The following is a 19,147-nucleotide window of genomic DNA, read 5'->3' as shown; positions in this document are numbered from 1 at the left end:
ACATCTGACAACAGATCTACATAACATTTTTTAAAGATCACAGTACATCACAAAATAGGGAAGCCTTCTTGAACAGAAATAATAATTGTTCCTCTTAAATTTTTAGGTGCATCGTGAAAATACTTGTAGTGGGTAGTTTGCTGGTTCTGCATGCCATCTTCCTGTCCTACACTATACATTGTCCCTGCTGTCCTATGAGCAAAAAAAGGATCCACAGCGATCTTCAACATCTCTAGAACTTTATCTACTTATACATCATACAGTATGTATAGCACCAGGGTTTCTTTCTCATACATTAATCAAGAAACAAGCAAATATATTTAATATATATATATATATATCAAAGAAAACAGACTAATCCTGAAGCTGACTTGCATGAGTTACAACAAATGTATATGTTGTTTTGGGGTATATTGTTACTGACTTCTAAATTTGTCTGCACATTTAGCTCATATTTTGACTTAAGATGAATTATTTGGAAGCCAACTATCAAAACTGTTTAGAATTCTGATTATTCTAGGAGACTATAGGGAGGCCAGCCCCAAATACAAGTCTTGCAAAGGCCCTAGTTTTTTTTACTTTGTACTAACCCAAAGCTTAGGATATATAAAAATCTCAGACTTCAATATCCCAAGGTCACATTACTTGTCACTGTACATTTTACTTACCCTAGGCAAAACGGCGATGTAGATCTTTATTTGAACGTACAAATTAATTCACAAAATGTCTAAAAGATACCAAGCCCATCCATATATCATTGTTTTTCAGTGTGGTTTTCTATAATTACATCTGTTAACAAATGTAGCAAATTCAATTAAAATTTAACTGGCAGTGCATGGAAGCAAAGCAGGTTCACTTTTATTATGTCAAACACCTTATTTTATGCCATGCATGTTAAAGTTTACCACTCCTTAAGGCTTGCAACTGCAACATTTTAACTGATATCTGGAGGCTTGTAATTGTGTGTGTGCACATCAATTATGGATTGGATTCAGCATTTTCAGATAACTTCACCAATCACAAAGAGAGCCCAGTGGTCTCCTGGCATTTTTGGAGCAGTTTGATTACAGGTGTAATACATACAGCCTTGTTAGCTCTCAGTGATGAGGGATTCCCTTCCCTGCTGGGTTCTAGCTGAGGCACTGACCATTGCTTTTCACTAACAATTTCTGTCTGCTCCCAAGAGATGTTTTAATGAGCCCCTCCGACATGGCCAAAGGCAAGAAATGTTCTCTGGGCCAGTGAGGTGAAGAGCCAAAGCTTAGCCTACTAGGCAAGCAATAATTAATAAGGCATTTTTGATTCATCTCAATTCATTAACAAAGTTACTTTTTTTTTTTTTTTAATACTGCTAAGCAACACAACGTTAAGTCTGTCACATTACTCACAAGTATTGAATGAAAAACTCGTGCCAAGGTACGTAAAAAAAAAATTAATTTATGACAAAAATAAATGAATTTAGAATACTAATTGGGAGAAAGCAACTGACATACAGTGAAAGATTGATTTTAGGGGAAATGGAGAAATCTGTTTTCTGTTTATTTTAAGGACAGGGAACGAATACTGATTAGAAATGTATAGCCAGTTAGGTTAATTCAGCATGTGGTTAGGCTGGTACAGGATGCTAGATTTGTCTAAAATTTTCCCAAAATTTGTGGCTCTCTGCTATGCAAGCAGAGCTGTATTGGGGCTGCGGTCTGTTGGGGTTAATAGCAAGGGTTCCTTCAGACTTTTAAACTGCATAGCCCTAATGCAAGCAGTCTGTCAGATCCCATTCAGTGGTTCTTTTCCATAGGAAGTAACTTTGCCTATTATTAGCAATAACTGCTTTACAGTGGGACAAACTTCTGCTGGAATATTCTAAATAAACTACCAGGAGGTGGTTAAGAAGTCCTCCTAAATTTTGTATTCATCAAACAAGAATCTTGAGGGAGACAACTGGCTTTGATAAGTTGTTTAGTATTTTGTTCCCTGCCTCCTTTCTCCACGGTGAGGATGAAGAGAAAGACATTGCCAGGAAGAGAAGTAGAAAGAAATATTAGTTAAAAAAAGAGTGCATCAAAACGGCAGCTCTTTAGAGATATGGAAGGGGCATCAATCACTTCTGCGGGCACATTAAGCTGTTACATATTATAGCCATCTCGGTTTAAGTGGTGTAAGGCTCATCTCATTTGCATTTGTTGTGTTACAATCTTGCTTCAGGCCTGTCTCCCCAGTGAATAAGGTGGCTGTGCAAGGCAGCTTGTGGCTGGCATAAAGGATATGTCAGAGTCAAGCTGCTTCACTAATCAGCTTTGCTGGGGCAGATACATGATAGTCTATGTGAAGAAATTTAGATAATAGTATACAGCATCCACTGGAACTGTATATAGTGTATATAGGGCTTTAGACTAACTTCTAATCCTTCATGGAAAATTTGTAAATACTGCAGCGATGTTCTAGTGACCTCTAAAGGCAGCCGGTTTGAGCCGTGTAGCACTTTTTGTTAAACCTCACGCTTTGTAAGACACATAATGCTGATGTCCTCAAAGGCTCGACGCGGGGAATTTTCCCCTAAACACGATTTATTTGCGTGTCCTCCCCCCCCCCCCCCCCACCTCCCCGTCAAACCTCTCACGTCCCCTTTTCTCTCTCCCTCCTCCTCCTCCTTCTCCTCCCCCCCCTCTCTTCCCCCCCCCCCCCCCCCCGCTCCGGGCTGGCCTCAGGTGAGCCCGGGCACCCCCCCTGCGCCCCCTCCTCCTCCCCGAGCCCCTCGGGGCCAGCAGCAGCTGGCGGCCGCCCCCTTCCCCCGGGGCTCTCCGGCGGCGGGCCCTGCTCCGCTCCTCCCGCTCCTGCACCCAGCGACCTGCCCCTGCCGTCGGCTCCTTGGCCGGCAGGCCAGGCCGGGGGGGGGGTGGGGGGGTATTAACCTAGAGTAGCGGTACCTCGCCACAGGCCAGCCAGCACGGGTGCTGCTCCGAGTCGGATGTGGCTGCAGTGTTAAGCTGGCTAAAAAATGTAAGTTTTTATAGACGTTGCTCTTCGGTTTCACGTTTTGCGTTTTTTTTTTTGTTTGTTTGTTTTTTGTTTTTTTTTTTTCCCTTTCCTTCTCCCTCCAGTGATTTTAAGCCGACGTTTAAGAAATGAAAAGAGAAAAAGAAAAAGAAGGCTAGGCTCTCAAAACCCTCCCTCAACTCTTTCTGGCACAGCATTTTCAACTCTGTAGCGCTGCGGCTTTCCCTGTCGAGCCTTCCCCTTCAAGCTCAGCCAGCAGGACTAGTGTGTCGTTTTCTCGTGTGCCAGTCTGCGAAGATGGCCAGATCGGAGCCGGACACCTTCCCCTGGTGAGGCAGGTCACTCCTGTCGTGCACCTCTGCGGCGTGCTCATCCCTTGTGCTCAGCAGTTCGGGAAGCGAGTGTGGGACTCGGTGCTTTGTTTGCTTTAGCCACAATTAAACAGTTAAGCTGGACATTTTGGGCCAGTTGGACAACTGTGCGTGCACACACACAGAGAAATTAAACATCTGACAGTAGCTTAAAGCTATAGAGTATTTTGCATGCAGGTGAATTCTGTTAAATAATGGCTTGGGAATGGCTTTTCTTATTTCCCTATTGAAGATAAGGGGAGCATTTTTTAAAACAACCTCCTCCTCCCCACCATCACCACCAAAAAACCCCCCTCGCATGATGAAAGACCTATAAAGTTGAATAGTTGGGAGATAATAACTCTTAACGGTAAAGGTCCCAGCATACGTATACCACACTGCCTCTGGCAGTAATCCTGGCTTTGGGGATCTGAAATTTCCTAAAGATGTATTAGTGTCTTATACACATGTGCTCTTGTGCACTCATAATCCTTTTTCACTAGCTTCTTAGCTGCATGCTTTGTATTTAAATTTTCCTTCTGACCAAGTAAATCCCTTTGGATGAAGTGACAGGAGCTTTTCAGCACCCATAGCTGGGTGACAGCTGGTGTAGAGGCTCTGAAAGACTGCAAAGTGTTCCTTACTAGCTTTCTTCAGGACCAGTGTCAGCCACCAGCTGAGCGATTTGTTAGCTCCCCTTTGGGCATCAGTCAGCTGAAGAGGCTCACATTAAAGGCTAAAGTAATACAATGGATATTAATAAATAAAATTAAAATAATAAAAATAATAATAAAAGAAATGCCAATATCTCTGTTCCTGGTTTTACTGTGCTTTTAATTAGGTGCTTATTCATTATATGTGAACACAGTGTATTTTCATTAATTTGGGAAAGCCTTTATTAATACTGTATAAAGTATATATACCAGCCTCAGATTCACACTGTTAAAACTTTGGCTTGAAAGAAGTAATTGTCAGAAGCCTTTCTAGGAGCAGCACAGCGCGTAAAGTAGTTTACTTACAGATCACAGAACAAGATGTTTGTATTTATTTTCCCTCAAGTAAAGTTTCCCTGTAAATGTCCAATGTGTAATATATTCTGTTATTTAATTCCAGATTTGAAGGTTTGCTTCTCAGGGGTTCTGGCAAGTTTTTGCTATTGGAATTAGTAATGAGGAGCACTGGAACTGTGGAAGTAAATCGTGCAATGTAATCAGGTTGTTAAAGGAAAAGCAATTCAAAAGTGGGACTGTTTTAGAACCAAGCTAAGGCAGTGGATCTAACACCAAAGATGCTTCCTGCACAGGTTTTTTTGTTTGTTTGTTTTGTTTTGAGGGGGTGCATGCACAAATGCAGGGGAGAAATTCTTCACTCTGTCTCAAATAAGTAGAGCAAATATTAATTTAAAATAAGTCATTTTTAAAACACGGTAGCTTCTACGATAAAATTTTTAATTATTTATTGATCTCTAAGGAGATTAAAGTACTGAGCTAGGTAAAACTCCCAAAGCATTCTAGGTGTTTTGCTTGAGTAAGGACTATTGGCTTAGACCAAAGACTTATGAGAATTAGTTTATAAAAATAGTAATTAATATTCAATACTTTGTTAGTGCACCACCCACGTATTTCAGTGAAAGCATCTCAGCTTTTAAATAATAATTCAGACCTGTAATAAGCACATGTGTAAGGTGTCTTAATTGTATTCTTTTATCTCAGATGTGTTGTCACAATAAAATTCTTGTTTAGAAATTGGGATAAATGAAGACATGAAATTTCCCTCTTAAGTTATTATGTTTTAATAAAGTAAGGATAACAGAGTGCTTTTTTTTTGTTTTTCTTATTTTTCCGTGTTCTGAAAAAAAAGTGAAATGGGGGATTATAAAGGAATAAAAAAAAAATCCAAAAAGACACGAACTCCCTCAAAGATTTGAAGCATTTTTATTCCTAAAAAAAAATAGCTGAATTAAAACTACAGATGGGTGAGGCATTTCCTGTCTCAAATTTTGATCCAGATGACTAAAATCAAACCAAGTTTGGGCCTTTGATTCACGTTCAGTAAAAAACTTTGAAAGTAATTTCTGTATGAGTGTTCATTTTCAAAGAAATATAATAGCTTTCAATATCATGCATTTCACTCAACATTTCTTTCCATTTTAATCAGAGCTGGAGGTTTATTGTCTGTTTTTTTTTTTCACTGACAGTTGCTAATTGAATAAGATATATTTTGTAGAAATAATAAAATTTGCAAGGTGCTTCTTATCTGTGAGTGATAGATCACAGAAATGAGGAAGATTATTCAAATGAATTAAAATAAAACATGTTTTTCTGGTTCTTTCTTTTACTTTGGAAACTTAACGGAACTAATTTGCAAAGAAAAAGTGAGATCTTTTTATTTTACAACCTTTGTCATATTTCTACAGAGACAGTTACATACAGACCAGGAGAAAGTACAATACAGTTCCAATAAAGAGACAGAAATATCTATCACAAACCAAATCAGACATGTATTTACAGTTCTCACTACTCCTGCACCCTTTGAAAGTACTCTTGCTATTCATTCTTACATCTGGATTTTGACCCTACTTTTGCATACATTTTTCCCGCCTCTGAAATATGTTGCTGTTGAGCCAGAAAATAAACACTCACTAAAATCTCAAATTAAGCTTTCCCCGAATGAATTGCAGAGGGATCTGATCCTGCACTCAACCAAGTCTGTAGAAGTTTTAATCACAGATCACACAAGCAAACGAGACAAGAGGCCTTATATTCATAATACCTGGGCAACCTCCAGAGCTGCAAAACTGAAGCCTTTCTTGTAAGTGTTGTAATTCTAAAAATCTGCTAATAATAAAAATGGAATTTGGAAGATTTTTAGTTTGAACACAGGCATTTCACTTAGGTCATGATCCCAAGCACTTCTTCAGCATGTTTTCCCCTTATGAATTATTAATACAGGGCCTGTAATGGGCTCACAAGTGACTCTGGAGTCCTTATTAGTAAATCATAGTCACATATCAAACTGAAAAATTCACAGGGTGTATAGAAAAAATAATATTTAATCTCTGCAGAATGTTTTTGCAAGAGAAAATATATAATAGCAAAACTAAGGGAGTCTCTATTCCCTCTAAATATTAATTTATATTTTACTAATTTGGATACACCAAAGTTCATGAATATTGCATTTTTTTTTCTTGTAGTCTTTGTTATTAAAAACTTTTTTTCTGATTATTTTCTAACAAATTCTATTACAGTTCACATATTCATTCTCCATATAAAACAATATTGGTGCTTCTTTATTATTATTTTAAAATATACAGCATCTTAAAAAAAATATAGGGCATACCTGTATGTTTGGTGTCTGTTTACATTTTCTGTAATGTAGTCATTAAGCACACAACGTAGACTTAAAGGATGTCAAAACTGACAACCACACTATGATTGATGATGCTGTGCTAGACTAATTCTTACCAGGTGTGGTGTGATGTGAATTCAAATGTAGCTCAGGGTTCTTATTTGTATTAGCAAACTTGTGCTTTGTCAAAGTTCTGTGACTTCTTAACCCACTAAATCCATCTTCTAATCCAAGTTTTTCTTCGCCTTATTGGTGTATACAATATTTCTCTTCCCCTCTCTCAATAAAGCAATCCTTATGTCTTCGTCTCTAGTCAGGGTTTCTTAAGACATCCAGTTCGTGTAAATTTCAGAAAATACCAAGTCTGATGAGGTTATGTTAATTAAGTGTAAAATCTACATAAAGGCTTCCTAAGTGACTTGAGCTAGGGTAGGCAAAATTATGTAGGGTGAAATTCACTCCATCAGCATAAAGCATAAAGAGGAGAGCTTTATGTGGATAAGGAGTAAAATCCATGATCTTCTACTAGAAAACGGACTATAGCACAGACTCCTTTGGTCCCTACACACATTGTCTCCACTGTCACCTCTTGTTGCTGGCTTTGGGGGGGGGTACAGAGGGGATAGTAGCATCAAGTTTTTACCTCACGTTAAGGATCATTGGAAAATAATGTGTACTTGCACTTTGAACATTAAACAGGTCTTTACGTGGTGGCTTGGGGGGAGGAGGGGTGACCTAAACTTTTAGGCTTGCTTGTTTTGTTTTGTTTTGTTTTGTTTTGTTTTAATTTTTTCTTCTGTCTCTCACTCTCACCCTTCCGCCCCCCCCCCCCCCCCCAAACCCCCCCCTACCCACTTGTACTTTTTCCTCACTGAGTACAGTGTCATCAGATGGATTTTTGGCAAGCCATATGTCCAGTATGTTTGACAGCCACAAACAGTATTGGCCTGGGGGTGGGGCAAAGGACTTGCATTCATTTGTTTCCTGGCTGAATAATCTATCATGCTTGATTTTATTTATCTTGTTTTTATGTATATTTTATTAACGAAAACAATCAACTTTCAAACAGAGCCTTGAGATGCTAGAAAACATTTATAGTAACATTTAGAAGAGTTCAATTTACTTCAACAGTCAAACAATCTAAAACCCTAAGCAATATGCTCAATACATCATAGCAAACCACAACAAATGTTGCACTATTAATTTATGAAAGTAACTATTACCCCCCAACCTCTACCTTCTCCTTTCCCTCACCAAACCCTTTTTCACTCAGGTCTAATTTTAAGTGAGTGCTTTCTCATGCAAATATCCATTGATTTGAATAAGATTTTGTAAGGGTAAAGACTGAGCAAGGACTTTGGGAAGTGATCTTAGAGGAAAACCCAGCCCCTTCTTTTAATGATACAGAGAGTCACTGTACAGGAAAGTTATTGTACTACTACTGCACAAAAGTGGTGGAAGAAGGGCCAGCATACGGGACAGTGACATGTGGGGTATTCGTCTGCAAGGGACTGACAGGCACTCTTAGCAGAAAAACCAGAGTAGTAGGGAAGCAGTGTTTTTGGGTATCATCTAGATTATTCAGTTTATCTTCTCCATGATTACCCTGAAATAGCCTCCAAGACCTCTTTGTTGAAAACCACAGGCAAAGTAGAACAAGGGAATGGCAATGGATTTTAGTTCTGCTGGAAAATCATGTAGTTGCCTTATTTCCCAAAACATCACAGAAAATCATGGTTTCAAAGTCCTACAAACAAGCATCGAAGGTGGGAGAATAATTTAATCCAAAAAGAAAAAGAAAAATAAATAAATAAAAAAAAAGTTTATTAAATTTAGATAATTTTACGTCTTGACTGTGTAGAATTCAAAAATATTTGAGGCCAGAGGATGTCATAGTGACCCCTGCAGGCAATATAGTTAACCTGCAGAAAGAACTTGGGAAATTAACATGTTAACATATTAAATTATAATTTAACTTTATACATATATATATATAAATATATTTTTTTTTTCCCTGTGGTAGTGTGGGAACTTGCAGTTGAACTTTGGTGAGTTGGTATAGAAATTTTGATGGAAGAGGAACAGGGAAACAGAGACTGAAATTCATCAGATCTGAGCTTAACATGTTTATTTGCTGATACAGTCTGTGCCCTTAAAACATATTCCAGGTTTTGTAGTAGTGCAATAGACACAAGGAGCAATGCCTAAAATTTGTATTTTGGAAAATAGATCTTGCCTACAAACAAGAGATATCTTACTTTTCTAAATACTTCTTTTAAAGTAAACACAGGTCTTTCTGAATCATTATAATTATGAATTACAATTTGAACTTTATGTCCAATTTGAAAACTTGGGTCAAAACAATAGAAAGATTGCACTCTATATCAAACATATCAAACTACACTCAGCCAATTCTTCTTACTACTTTTCACAGATCACTAAGTGCCTTTTTCTATGTTCCATTCACTCTTCACCTGTTTGTTCTCTCGTTTCGTCCTGCTGGAGTCCTTGGTTTGCATTGTTTTTTAGCTTGTTCACTCTGTGGGCAGCAAAATTTTCTCCTCACTATGAGACAGTGTTAGTGGTGGAAATCTGCTTTAAGCAGATTTTCTAGGAGGCTTGGCTAGGTAGGATTATGTAGTAATATTGGTAATTATTTGTTGCATCTGTATTTCAGCCTTAACTTAATATTAAGTGCTGATCTGCTTTATGGCCATTGTTTTGGCAGCTGTAGAGAGCATGTCCTGACAGATTTGTGAAGGGATGAACTACTTAGTTATTGCTTCCCCTAGTTCTGTTGTTACAGCTAATAAAAATGCAGCCTTTGCTTTAACAGACCATCTATCTTGCTCACTGCTTTCTTTCTGAACCAGTAGGATATCTCACTGATCAGTAATTGACCTAGCAAAACAGAAATTAAGGCAGAAAAAAGAAATCTGGAAGGTCTGTTCCAGTGTGTTCTTACTTGCAAGTCATATAAGGTGTTTGCTACAGCTTTCGTCATACTGTCCATATCTGCATGTCATGTTACCCAGATGTGTTTCAGACTCATGGTCAAGTTACTGTTTTTTTTTAACCAGCTACCAGCTGAACCATGATAACATCATCCTTGAAACATAAGGAGAATGTGAAGTAAAGAAACTTAAAGTAACCCTGCTTCACTTTGTGATCCTCTAAGACAAGACACATTTTCTCTCCTTTGTTGAAGGTTGAGAAAGCTCACAAAATTACTGTGTTTAAGATAACACATTGTAGCTTTTTTTGCCATGTAGTAACTTTATTAAATGTCTGATGCCTTAATTCTATTTTGTAGTATATATTTCTCTTGAATTTATATTATGATTTAATCTTTCTCCATAAATATATATGGCACATTTGTGTTTATCTCCATTTCCACAGTAAGAAAAAAGGAAGAGACTGGAAGTCTCTTCTACCCACAAGAATGACATAGGTGGAAGAAAGGTTGACTGCAGCAGAAAGGACAAGAATGGATTTCAGCAGAGAACACTGACAAGGAATTACCTCTGAATGTAATATGTTGCTGGCCAACAAAGAACAACCTATAGCTGTGAAAGCCATTGTGGACCTAAAAGCCATTGTGGACCTAAAATGCTAGCAGTGGTCAAAGCAAATTAAAACTTATTAAGGGACCCTTATGTATCATTTTACCACAGCAGGATTACACTTCCAGCTCTGCAAAGGAAGATTTAGTCAGGTAATTCTCATTAAGGGGCAAACCTCTCTGACTTCTGCTGGTGCTTTGCCTGATTAAGTACTGGAGAGCCAGGTCCTAAGGTTGGCCCAGCTGAGTTCTAACCTTTCTGCCTTTATGCAAGCAAAAGCTTCATTTATCAGGTCCAGCTCATGCAGAGGAGTCTTACCAGACACTGTAATCCTAAGGGGAAACATTTCATTGCAATGCACTGCAATTTGCATTCTTTCTCAAAATTCTGCTACTCCATTATCCATTTTTCTCTTGATTAAAAGAGATCAAGAAGTACACACTCACATATTACACATGCAGGCTTTCCATACAGGAGGCCTGGAATCCACATTCAAATTGAAACTGGAGGTGATCTGGCAACTTCCAACTTTTGACGGATTTATGCTGTTCTAATAATAGTCAAAATTTATTGATAATTATCAAGGAGGGAAGTTACAGTGTTGGGGTTTTGTTGCTGTTGTTGTTGGGTTTCTAAGACATTCAAGTGCTTTCAGAAGTATCCAATGTCAAAGAGTTGTTAAACATTGTAAGCCCTCTGTACTTGTACAAATTCTTTTAATTTTACCCACTGCAGGTCAACCTATGGCACTTGTTACGTCCAGGAGTGGATGGAACTGGAGTCACATTAATATAAGGGAAAATTCAGAAAGTAGACATGAATTTCTCCAAATGTTTTGAGGTTTAGGCCATTAGACTATGGTTTGGTCTGTTCCATCACCTTCCCTCCAGGAACGTTTTGGGAAAATAACCAGGGACGTAATTACAAAAGATATTTTTGTGATCTATGCAACAGTGTGAACAATCTTTGTGTCCCCCCCACCAATAAGAACTAAGAAGATCATAGCACATGTAACAAGTCAATCCTGGCCCCACCACTGACCTTTTTCATGAATTTGCATTTGACTGTGCCTCAATGCCCCATTAATAAAATGTGGATAATGGTATTTCTTTGCCTAAAAGGAAACAGATAGTTCTGTGGTACTCTATAGAGTAAATGGTAGTCAAGTACTGCATCAAGGGAACTAGGAAAGGTTGATTGTGCAGTATAAAACTGTTCTAAATATTCAAAATAAAAATATTTTTATTTAAGAAGCTGAATGTCTCAACTTTTAAGGTAAACAAACTACCTGGTGTTTCCAACATTGGCTATCTCAAAAAAAGTTTTGAGATACTCTAATGAGGTACACAAGTCAATGACACCCATCGAGCCAAGGATAATATATGAATTTTTCTTGAGAGATTCTGATTTCACACCAGTACCATGACCTGTTCAGATGGACTATTTAAATAAGGGGCTTTTGTACTTTGTGATCTATTTTTTGCTGTTTACTTGTGGGTTCTTTTTTTCTTTGATTTGTAGTTTTTGGTTTTGTTTCTTGCTGTTGCCATCTCAGGAAAACCAGGAAGCCCTTTTCAACCAAAATTAGTTGTGCAGTCAAGATAATAGTTGTAAGAGCTGCGATATATTTTTAAGGACAGCATCCAAGTAGAATACCAAAGTAAATTTATTAGGTAGCTATTAATTATGTTATTGGAGGAATGAGAACCACCCTTGCCTGTTCAGGTATTTCAGTTAAATGTAATATCATTATTACAGTCAATCCTTTAATTTATGAATAGAAGGTAATAGTGCATGGTATATAGTAGAGTTAGAAAGAGGTAAAAGGATTTAGGACTGCACAAGAACCTAATTTTTCAAGAACCAAGAGACATCAAAAGAAGCCACAGGCATATCAGCTCTTTGTAGTTGAGGAACAGTTGCTCAGGCAATTTCTTGAAACTTAGGCAATTTCTTCCCAAATCCACAATGCTGTTTTGCACTATATGCTTCATGACTGTCAGTCAAAGCAGAAACAATTACTTCCAGCTGCACCTTCTACTTTAGTTGCAGGTCAGCAGGCTTGATTCATGGTAAATTTTTCACCTTAAAGTCAATTGCAAAGTTTAATATAAACTACATCCACCCATAGCATAAACAAGCTGGAAATGATAAGCAGTTTGTGGTATCTTACTGAACAACAAATATTAAGAAATAAATATTTTCTTGGAATGTTAGTAGAATACATGATCTATGTTTTCAATCTTAATTTCAGCTTCTGATGAGATGAATCAAATATTCACATCCCAGCTGCTTCTGAATGTTCTAAGTGGAATTTCTTGGAGCAGCGTGAGCAGGTGGTGTTCCCACACAGCTCCAAATAAAGTTTATACGTGCTGGGGATGCTGGCTGCCTTTATATATAAACATGGATTCAGATAACTAGTTTTCCTTTAATGCATATTTTTGGTCACTTTGGCATGAGGCTGAGAGTTTTTCCCAAAGACAAAGCCACAGGTATATTACCTGGACCACTACTTTCTTCCAACCCCAAGGACACAGTTTTCTGTGTCTGAGCCTTAGTTCACATAAACTGCATGCATGCTAAAGAGTGGATGGTTTCATGCCTTTTGACAGTGCTTTTTGTACTGTGGTGCCAAGAGTGGTGTATACAATGCAGTCCAGGAAGCTATGCAAGGTGTCTGAGGCTACCAGGCCTTTTGGGATACACCAGAAAAGCATGCCCAGTGTGGCTGAGGAGGGGTAAGCTAGATTAGTCACAGCTCAAACCTGGCTTCTGTATAAAGGTAAAATGCTGATGTGCACTAGCTTGTAGTCCAGTCCCATGTGTCCCTAGCTGAAAATTGTTTTGTCTGCTCTTTATTAGAGTCCAGGTTAAAACTGGATTACATGCAGAGCAGAGAATAGAGACACATCGAAGAGACACATTCAACAGAAGTATTCATGAAGCCTTTACCTTTAGAAGGACAACCCAATCTTTGCCCTTCCTAAGCTCCTCTTTGAGAACCCAATCCCCTGTACATACAGATTCATAGCTAGTTGAATACCTGTTCTGAACTACACCTTAGAGGACTCTCTCATTTCTGGCTGTATTTATAAATATGTTATTTATAAATATGTATAAATATATATATAAATATATAAATTCAATTTCTGGAATTTATGCAGCTCAGCTTCACTAGGCTCTTGTGAAGCCTTGTGTGCTCCATTTTGACTTGGATTTACTTTTTTTTTTTTTTTTAACCAGCTCAGCAGCAGAGCACAGATTTTTCATTCTGTGTTGTAGGAAATTTTGGTTCTTTCAAGTCTGTTATTTCAAGACTGTTTAAGACTCCACCAGATGGCTATCATCCTATGCTCATGGCAACACCCATGGCAACACCCAAAAGAGCACAAAAGGACAAGAGAAAGCTAACTATTGCTGCCAAAATCAGAGGATTTCTCCATGCTGAGGACCCAGAGTAAAGCGGCAGGAAAAGCTTCACTTTGTGCTAGAAGACTCAGACTAGAGAAATTTTGTTCTTGCCAGTTGTATCATCATCCATTTCATCTGCTTTATGAAAGTGATGTAAAAAAAGATTAATTGAATCAAAAATGTGGCTTCTAATCAACAGTGTGAAATATCTATCTTTTTTACTATATCTTTTAACATGTCAAGTTGCTTCACAGGCCACAGGGATAAAGTATCATTGCCGGTATCAACACTTGATTCCTGACTTTAACAACAACGATGTTGGACTGCTAGGGCCCAAAGCAAGAGTTTCTTCTCCAGAAGTCTTTTGTTATGCCTTTTGAGTATGTTTTCATATGCTATTATTTTGTAGTGGGCCTAGGAGATTCACCACACAAAGAAACAGAGCTGAATATTTGCTTTGAATGATTACGACTAAGTTGTCTCATCACAGGGTGCCTAATCTATTGTGCATTCCTTGCTCATCAACATTGAAAATATTTCAGGGAACATAAAATAGGCTATTCTGATAACATTGAATCCAAAATAAATAAATAAATAAAATAAAATAAAATAAAATGTATGTTCAAATTAGTGTCTACTCTATATTTCTTTGCTGAAATAGTAAGACATTTTTCACATTTTGTTTTACTGCCATAGTTCCTAGTAGTCTTTGAGATAGATTTCACTGTGCTAAACTTTCTTAGATGGAATCTATTGAAAGATCTCTGACATCGCCAAAACACAAGTAATGACTGTGTATATTACCTCTGCAGATTTGAGCCAATCTAAGACATTTGAAAATATGATCATCAATGTGAGTAACCTTAAAGGAAGAAATGATTAATAATAAATTAAGAAATGTTTGAAAACAATAAGCCTCTGAGAAAGACGAAGTATGGGTAAAGATTAAAACAGGACGGAAGAACTCTATATTCTAGAAACATATAATTGGGATGAGTATGTGAAAACTTTAATGTTCAAAATCCAAAATATATATTCAAGTCCTCAGAGAGAGCATCTGAACTACTTAGGAGAAACACAAGAGACCTTTCTACTGTTTTACTCCTTGGCTATGTTATAGAATCCTTAAAGTTTTCCTAATTCTCATAGAAGGACAGAAAAACAAACAAACAAACAAAGTAATTAACAACAGGGTAATTAGATAGAAGAGCATATCAATACATATATGTTTTACATACTTTGTTGTGTGTGTATATGTATCTATCTTTTCACACATCTTTCTCAGAGGGCACTCATAAACTCAAATGTCTTGGAAAAATATTCCACCAAAACAACAGAATCACTTTCTTAAAAGTAAGAGTTAGTGGGACCTGACTATAAAACTGTCTTTTTTCTCCAGTGAGAGGTAGCATCTTTCAAGAGTGGATATCAATAGATGCTTGCTTGCCCTCTTTTTATCAGAAGTCTTTGAACCATTTAAAGGTTAGTTTTGTATCTCCTGATCTACATGCTTGAACCAAGGTTTTATCTATGCCATATCACTTGATGACTGCCATTTGAGGATACAACCAATCTAACAAAATGAGCTTTCTACATAGAAAAATCTAGCTACTACATTTTTATATGAAATTTATTCTAAGACCTAATCAAATTCTATCAGACTGTTCCTCAGGAGTCAATAATTGCAATAACAGTATCTCTAGCAAAATTTAGTCCTTTATTTTCCAGGAAAAAAGGGGACCTGAGTTTTTTCCTTTGTTCTGTATAAAACAATAAAATGTGATGTTTAAATATATTTATGTTTGTAACCTCTCTAACTAGAGGAATTAAAAAACTGGTGGGATTGTCTTTATTGACTATGCACTGAATATCAGGACCAACTGGAACAGATACCCTGAGCCAACCACACCAAATCACATCAAAAATATGAATATGCTTGTGATATAGAATAAAAACAAACAAAAAAATCAACAACAATAATAAAACACCTACTCATGATATTCAAGACAAACAGAAGTGTCACAGAAAAAATCAAATTCTTATCTGATGATTCTAGAAGAAAGAGTTGCTGATTAAAAAAAAATGGTTTTGGCCAAGGACATAAGACAATGTTAAATTCATAATCCGCTGTGTTTTGCTGATAACAGAGCAATTAAACATGATCATAAAGGTCTAGTCTATCTTTTTCTTTTTTTTTTTTCTTCTTTTTTTTTCATTCTGAAACTAGAAATATTTTCTTTCACTGGTGTCTAGAAGATCCAAAACACCTCTCTGCAGTCAGCATTCAGGAGACACACAACATATGGTTGTAGAAAACTGGCAACTGAACAGTTTTGCATTCTCCAAGTAGGCACTCATTGAAGATGCTCAGAGGACTATCAACACAGCAAATACTTTTTCCTGCTGATGCACTTTTTTGCTGTAGTGACCTAGATAATCTAGGCATTAAAGTAAAATTAAAGAAGATATTTTAGTAACATACCTTATTTATTCAAAATCAAGTGTTCAGTATGCTTTGTTTCAATTACTGCATATAATAGAAAAACTGGAGAAGAGGCATGAAGAAGAGGCAAATCTTCATTTTTTTTTTATTTACTTTTTTTTTTTTTTCCCAAATCATTTATATATATTCTAATCCTGAAACACTGTGCATTTTTGCATCTTTTCCTTCATTTCAGTCTTGTAGTGAGGTCATCCTAGAAGCTCATTTGATACTACAATCTTCAGAGAAAAAAAAAATATATATATATATATATATATTATTTCTAGCTGCATAAATTGAATTTTCCCCTACATATTATTTCCAACAAAATATTTTTAGGGAAAAAAATAATAAATAAATAAATAAATGAGAGCATTAACCATATCTGTTACTGTCTGAATTTATCAGTTCCTGTATGCCTCTTTTTCTCAATAAACAATGATAAGTAGAAGAAATTAAGTCTTCTTACTCCTTCCCATTACCTTTGTTCTGAATTTGATAGCTACATTGTTTCAAGTTATAATCCTGCACTACTGGAGTAGAGTCCATATAACCTCTTTATTTGTGACTGTATTTCAATAAAATGTCATGACTTCATCATAAAACCAGGTGGAAATATGAGAAATACTTACTGTGGACTTTTTACCAGTATCCTATGCTTAAGGATGAGCTGTCATCCAGCCAAGAAAACGACCAAATGAAAATCGCACTAGTCTTTCACTGGAATAATGAGGGGACAAAGTATTCAAGATTCTATCATCCTGTATCTACTACTTTTTTAGAAAATGGTTTGTAACAGAGGTCCAATGGAATAAGACTGAGGGAAAACTAATGAGAAAAATACTCTGTTTCTATAGATTCAAGATCTTCGGGGGGGGAAAAAAAAAAAAAAAAAAAAAAAAAAAAAAAAAGGCTGTCCTCAGTCGTCCAGCAGAGACACTGAGAAGTGAGCCTAGAGGTAGCCTCTCTATGCATCTTCAAGGAAAAAGTGTTGGTGACCAATTAACTGCCTTTCAGTTGAGAGTTCCGTGAACAACACACTCGGAATATCTCTGAAGACATTACTAAAGCCCTGAAATATCTTGCATCCACAATCAATCACTTCTGCTGTGGAAGTTTGTGAAGTAGCATAAGATAGGAAGTTTGGTATGCTCCTATGGTTAGTCTGACCTTTATGATATGTGCACCTAAAAAGAAGGGTTGGAGATACAGTTTCAGCAGAACTAATTGTCAGGCCTTTACAGTGAGATACTAATTAAGCCTAATATCTTAAGGAATAGGCCTCCTAGCTCTCTTCCATCACAATATATATTGTAATTTTTATCTTAAATCAAAACATATCATTATTCATAGTGTAAAGAAATAGATAGATTAGATTAGATTAATTAAATATATATATACATTTATAAATGTAGATTAATTTAAATATAGATACCTATTAGGTAAAGACATTGGATATTTTAAAAGCCACATTAATATTGAAATATAATCTACGTGTTTTATGAAAAATTACGGGGAAGTGAAACTTTTTTATACAGGTGATAAACAAGGTATATATTAATATCAGGCCAGTACTATCAATTCAGACTGGTGTTTCATTTTGATTTCAATTCAGAGATGAACACATAGGCTTTCTTCTATTGTAAAGACAGAATTATTTCAAACATAAGGGACTATGTGTGAATCAAGACTCTTGTGCTCTGATATCATTTAGAGCTATTGATCATTTACATGAATGTGCATGTGAACACTTCAGCAGTTCCAGATTTTATTCCTCTCTCAGCAGTTACACTAATCAATAAGTAAGTAGCTGGGAATATATATATATATATATATATATATATATATATATATAATTTTGCTCAATGTATTTGTATCCAAATGTGAAGATCTCTGTTTCTGACCCTTGAAGATCTTTGACCCTTTCTGACCCCAGGATGCCCCAGGACAGTTAAGGCTATAGTGCAGGATTCCTGAGTGACTTTAAATGTTCCTCAGCTTGGACTGGAAGCATGTAAGAAGCCACCTGGTCAGAGCTGAGCCACCCTTGCTGATTTATCCTGTCGTCTTGTCTCCTCACAGCTTTCTTCAAGGTGGGCATTACTCAGTTTTCAGTAGCCCAAACTGCAATTTGATCTGAAACAATCTGGACATAGAACTGACTTGATCAAACATGAATGTTTGGCAAATCTAAAGTAACCTGGCAGTTATATTGGTGATGCAGTAGTAAGCAGAAAATATAGCCTCCAAAAGATGGGACAAAACAATCCTTAGGAGCTGTGCTACTTGCTTTTAAAGATTTGCTAAATATAACTAATGTTTTAGTTTTCTGAATGTTAGAGTGAAATCTGAGACCGTCTAAATCCCCCAGAAAGCATGGCTTCATCCTTTCCATTTGGAGTGCTAAAAAAGTGAATAGATATGACTGCTTATTTAGAAGTATTGCAGTTGTATTGGAACAACTGATATAAAAACACGCTATCCCACGCTCCCACTTTTCCCACTATTTGCCAATTCGTAATTACAGTATGTAAATACACAGCAGAATGGGTCTTTGGTTAATCAAATTGATTTAATTGCTGAATCCCCACAGATGAATGCGAACAGAGTCTTCTCTTTTCTCATTTTTGTTGGCAAAACATAGCCACACAAATGATAAAAATTCCACCAGAAATGGGAATGGGATTTTAATAACTCTCTTACTGGAGCACTGCTAGAACACCTGTAGTCACATTCAAAGGACTTTAACAAGGCAATTCCTCATAATTTTAGAGCTGTAAATTATGGCATACCTCTGAGAAACTGAATTAATTAGAGGTTTGTGGATTTTCAATGTGCATATGTCTATTTTTTTATGGAAAACTGGCATTGTTTTCAATTTTTTAATTGTGTTATTAAAAGGGCAGATATAGTAACATAACAAAAATGTTGCAGAGTTCACCAGACATGCTCATTAGTTTATAGTAGGAATATAAATATAAAGCAGTATTGTTAAT

At 36.7% G+C, this 19,147-nt stretch overlaps 1 long non-coding RNA gene across 1 annotated transcript; it reads left to right on the top strand.

The window, feature by feature from the left end:
- Positions 1 to 2,697: 2,697 nt before the first annotated feature.
- On the top strand, positions 2,698 to 5,157 carry LOC118161305. Its single transcript, XR_004747936.1, has 2 exons — positions 2,698 to 2,997; positions 3,189 to 5,157. It is a non-coding gene; the product is annotated as an uncharacterized LOC118161305 (long non-coding RNA).
- The last annotated feature ends 13,990 nt before the right edge of the window (positions 5,158 to 19,147 follow it).

The sequence above is a fragment of the Oxyura jamaicensis genome, chromosome 1, assembly GCF_011077185.1.
Source record: "Oxyura jamaicensis isolate SHBP4307 breed ruddy duck chromosome 1, BPBGC_Ojam_1.0, whole genome shotgun sequence".
NCBI classification, from domain to species: domain Eukaryota; kingdom Metazoa; phylum Chordata; class Aves; order Anseriformes; family Anatidae; genus Oxyura; species Oxyura jamaicensis.
The sequence above is the reverse complement of the archived record's forward strand: the minus strand, read 5'-3'. Positions and strand labels throughout refer to the sequence as shown.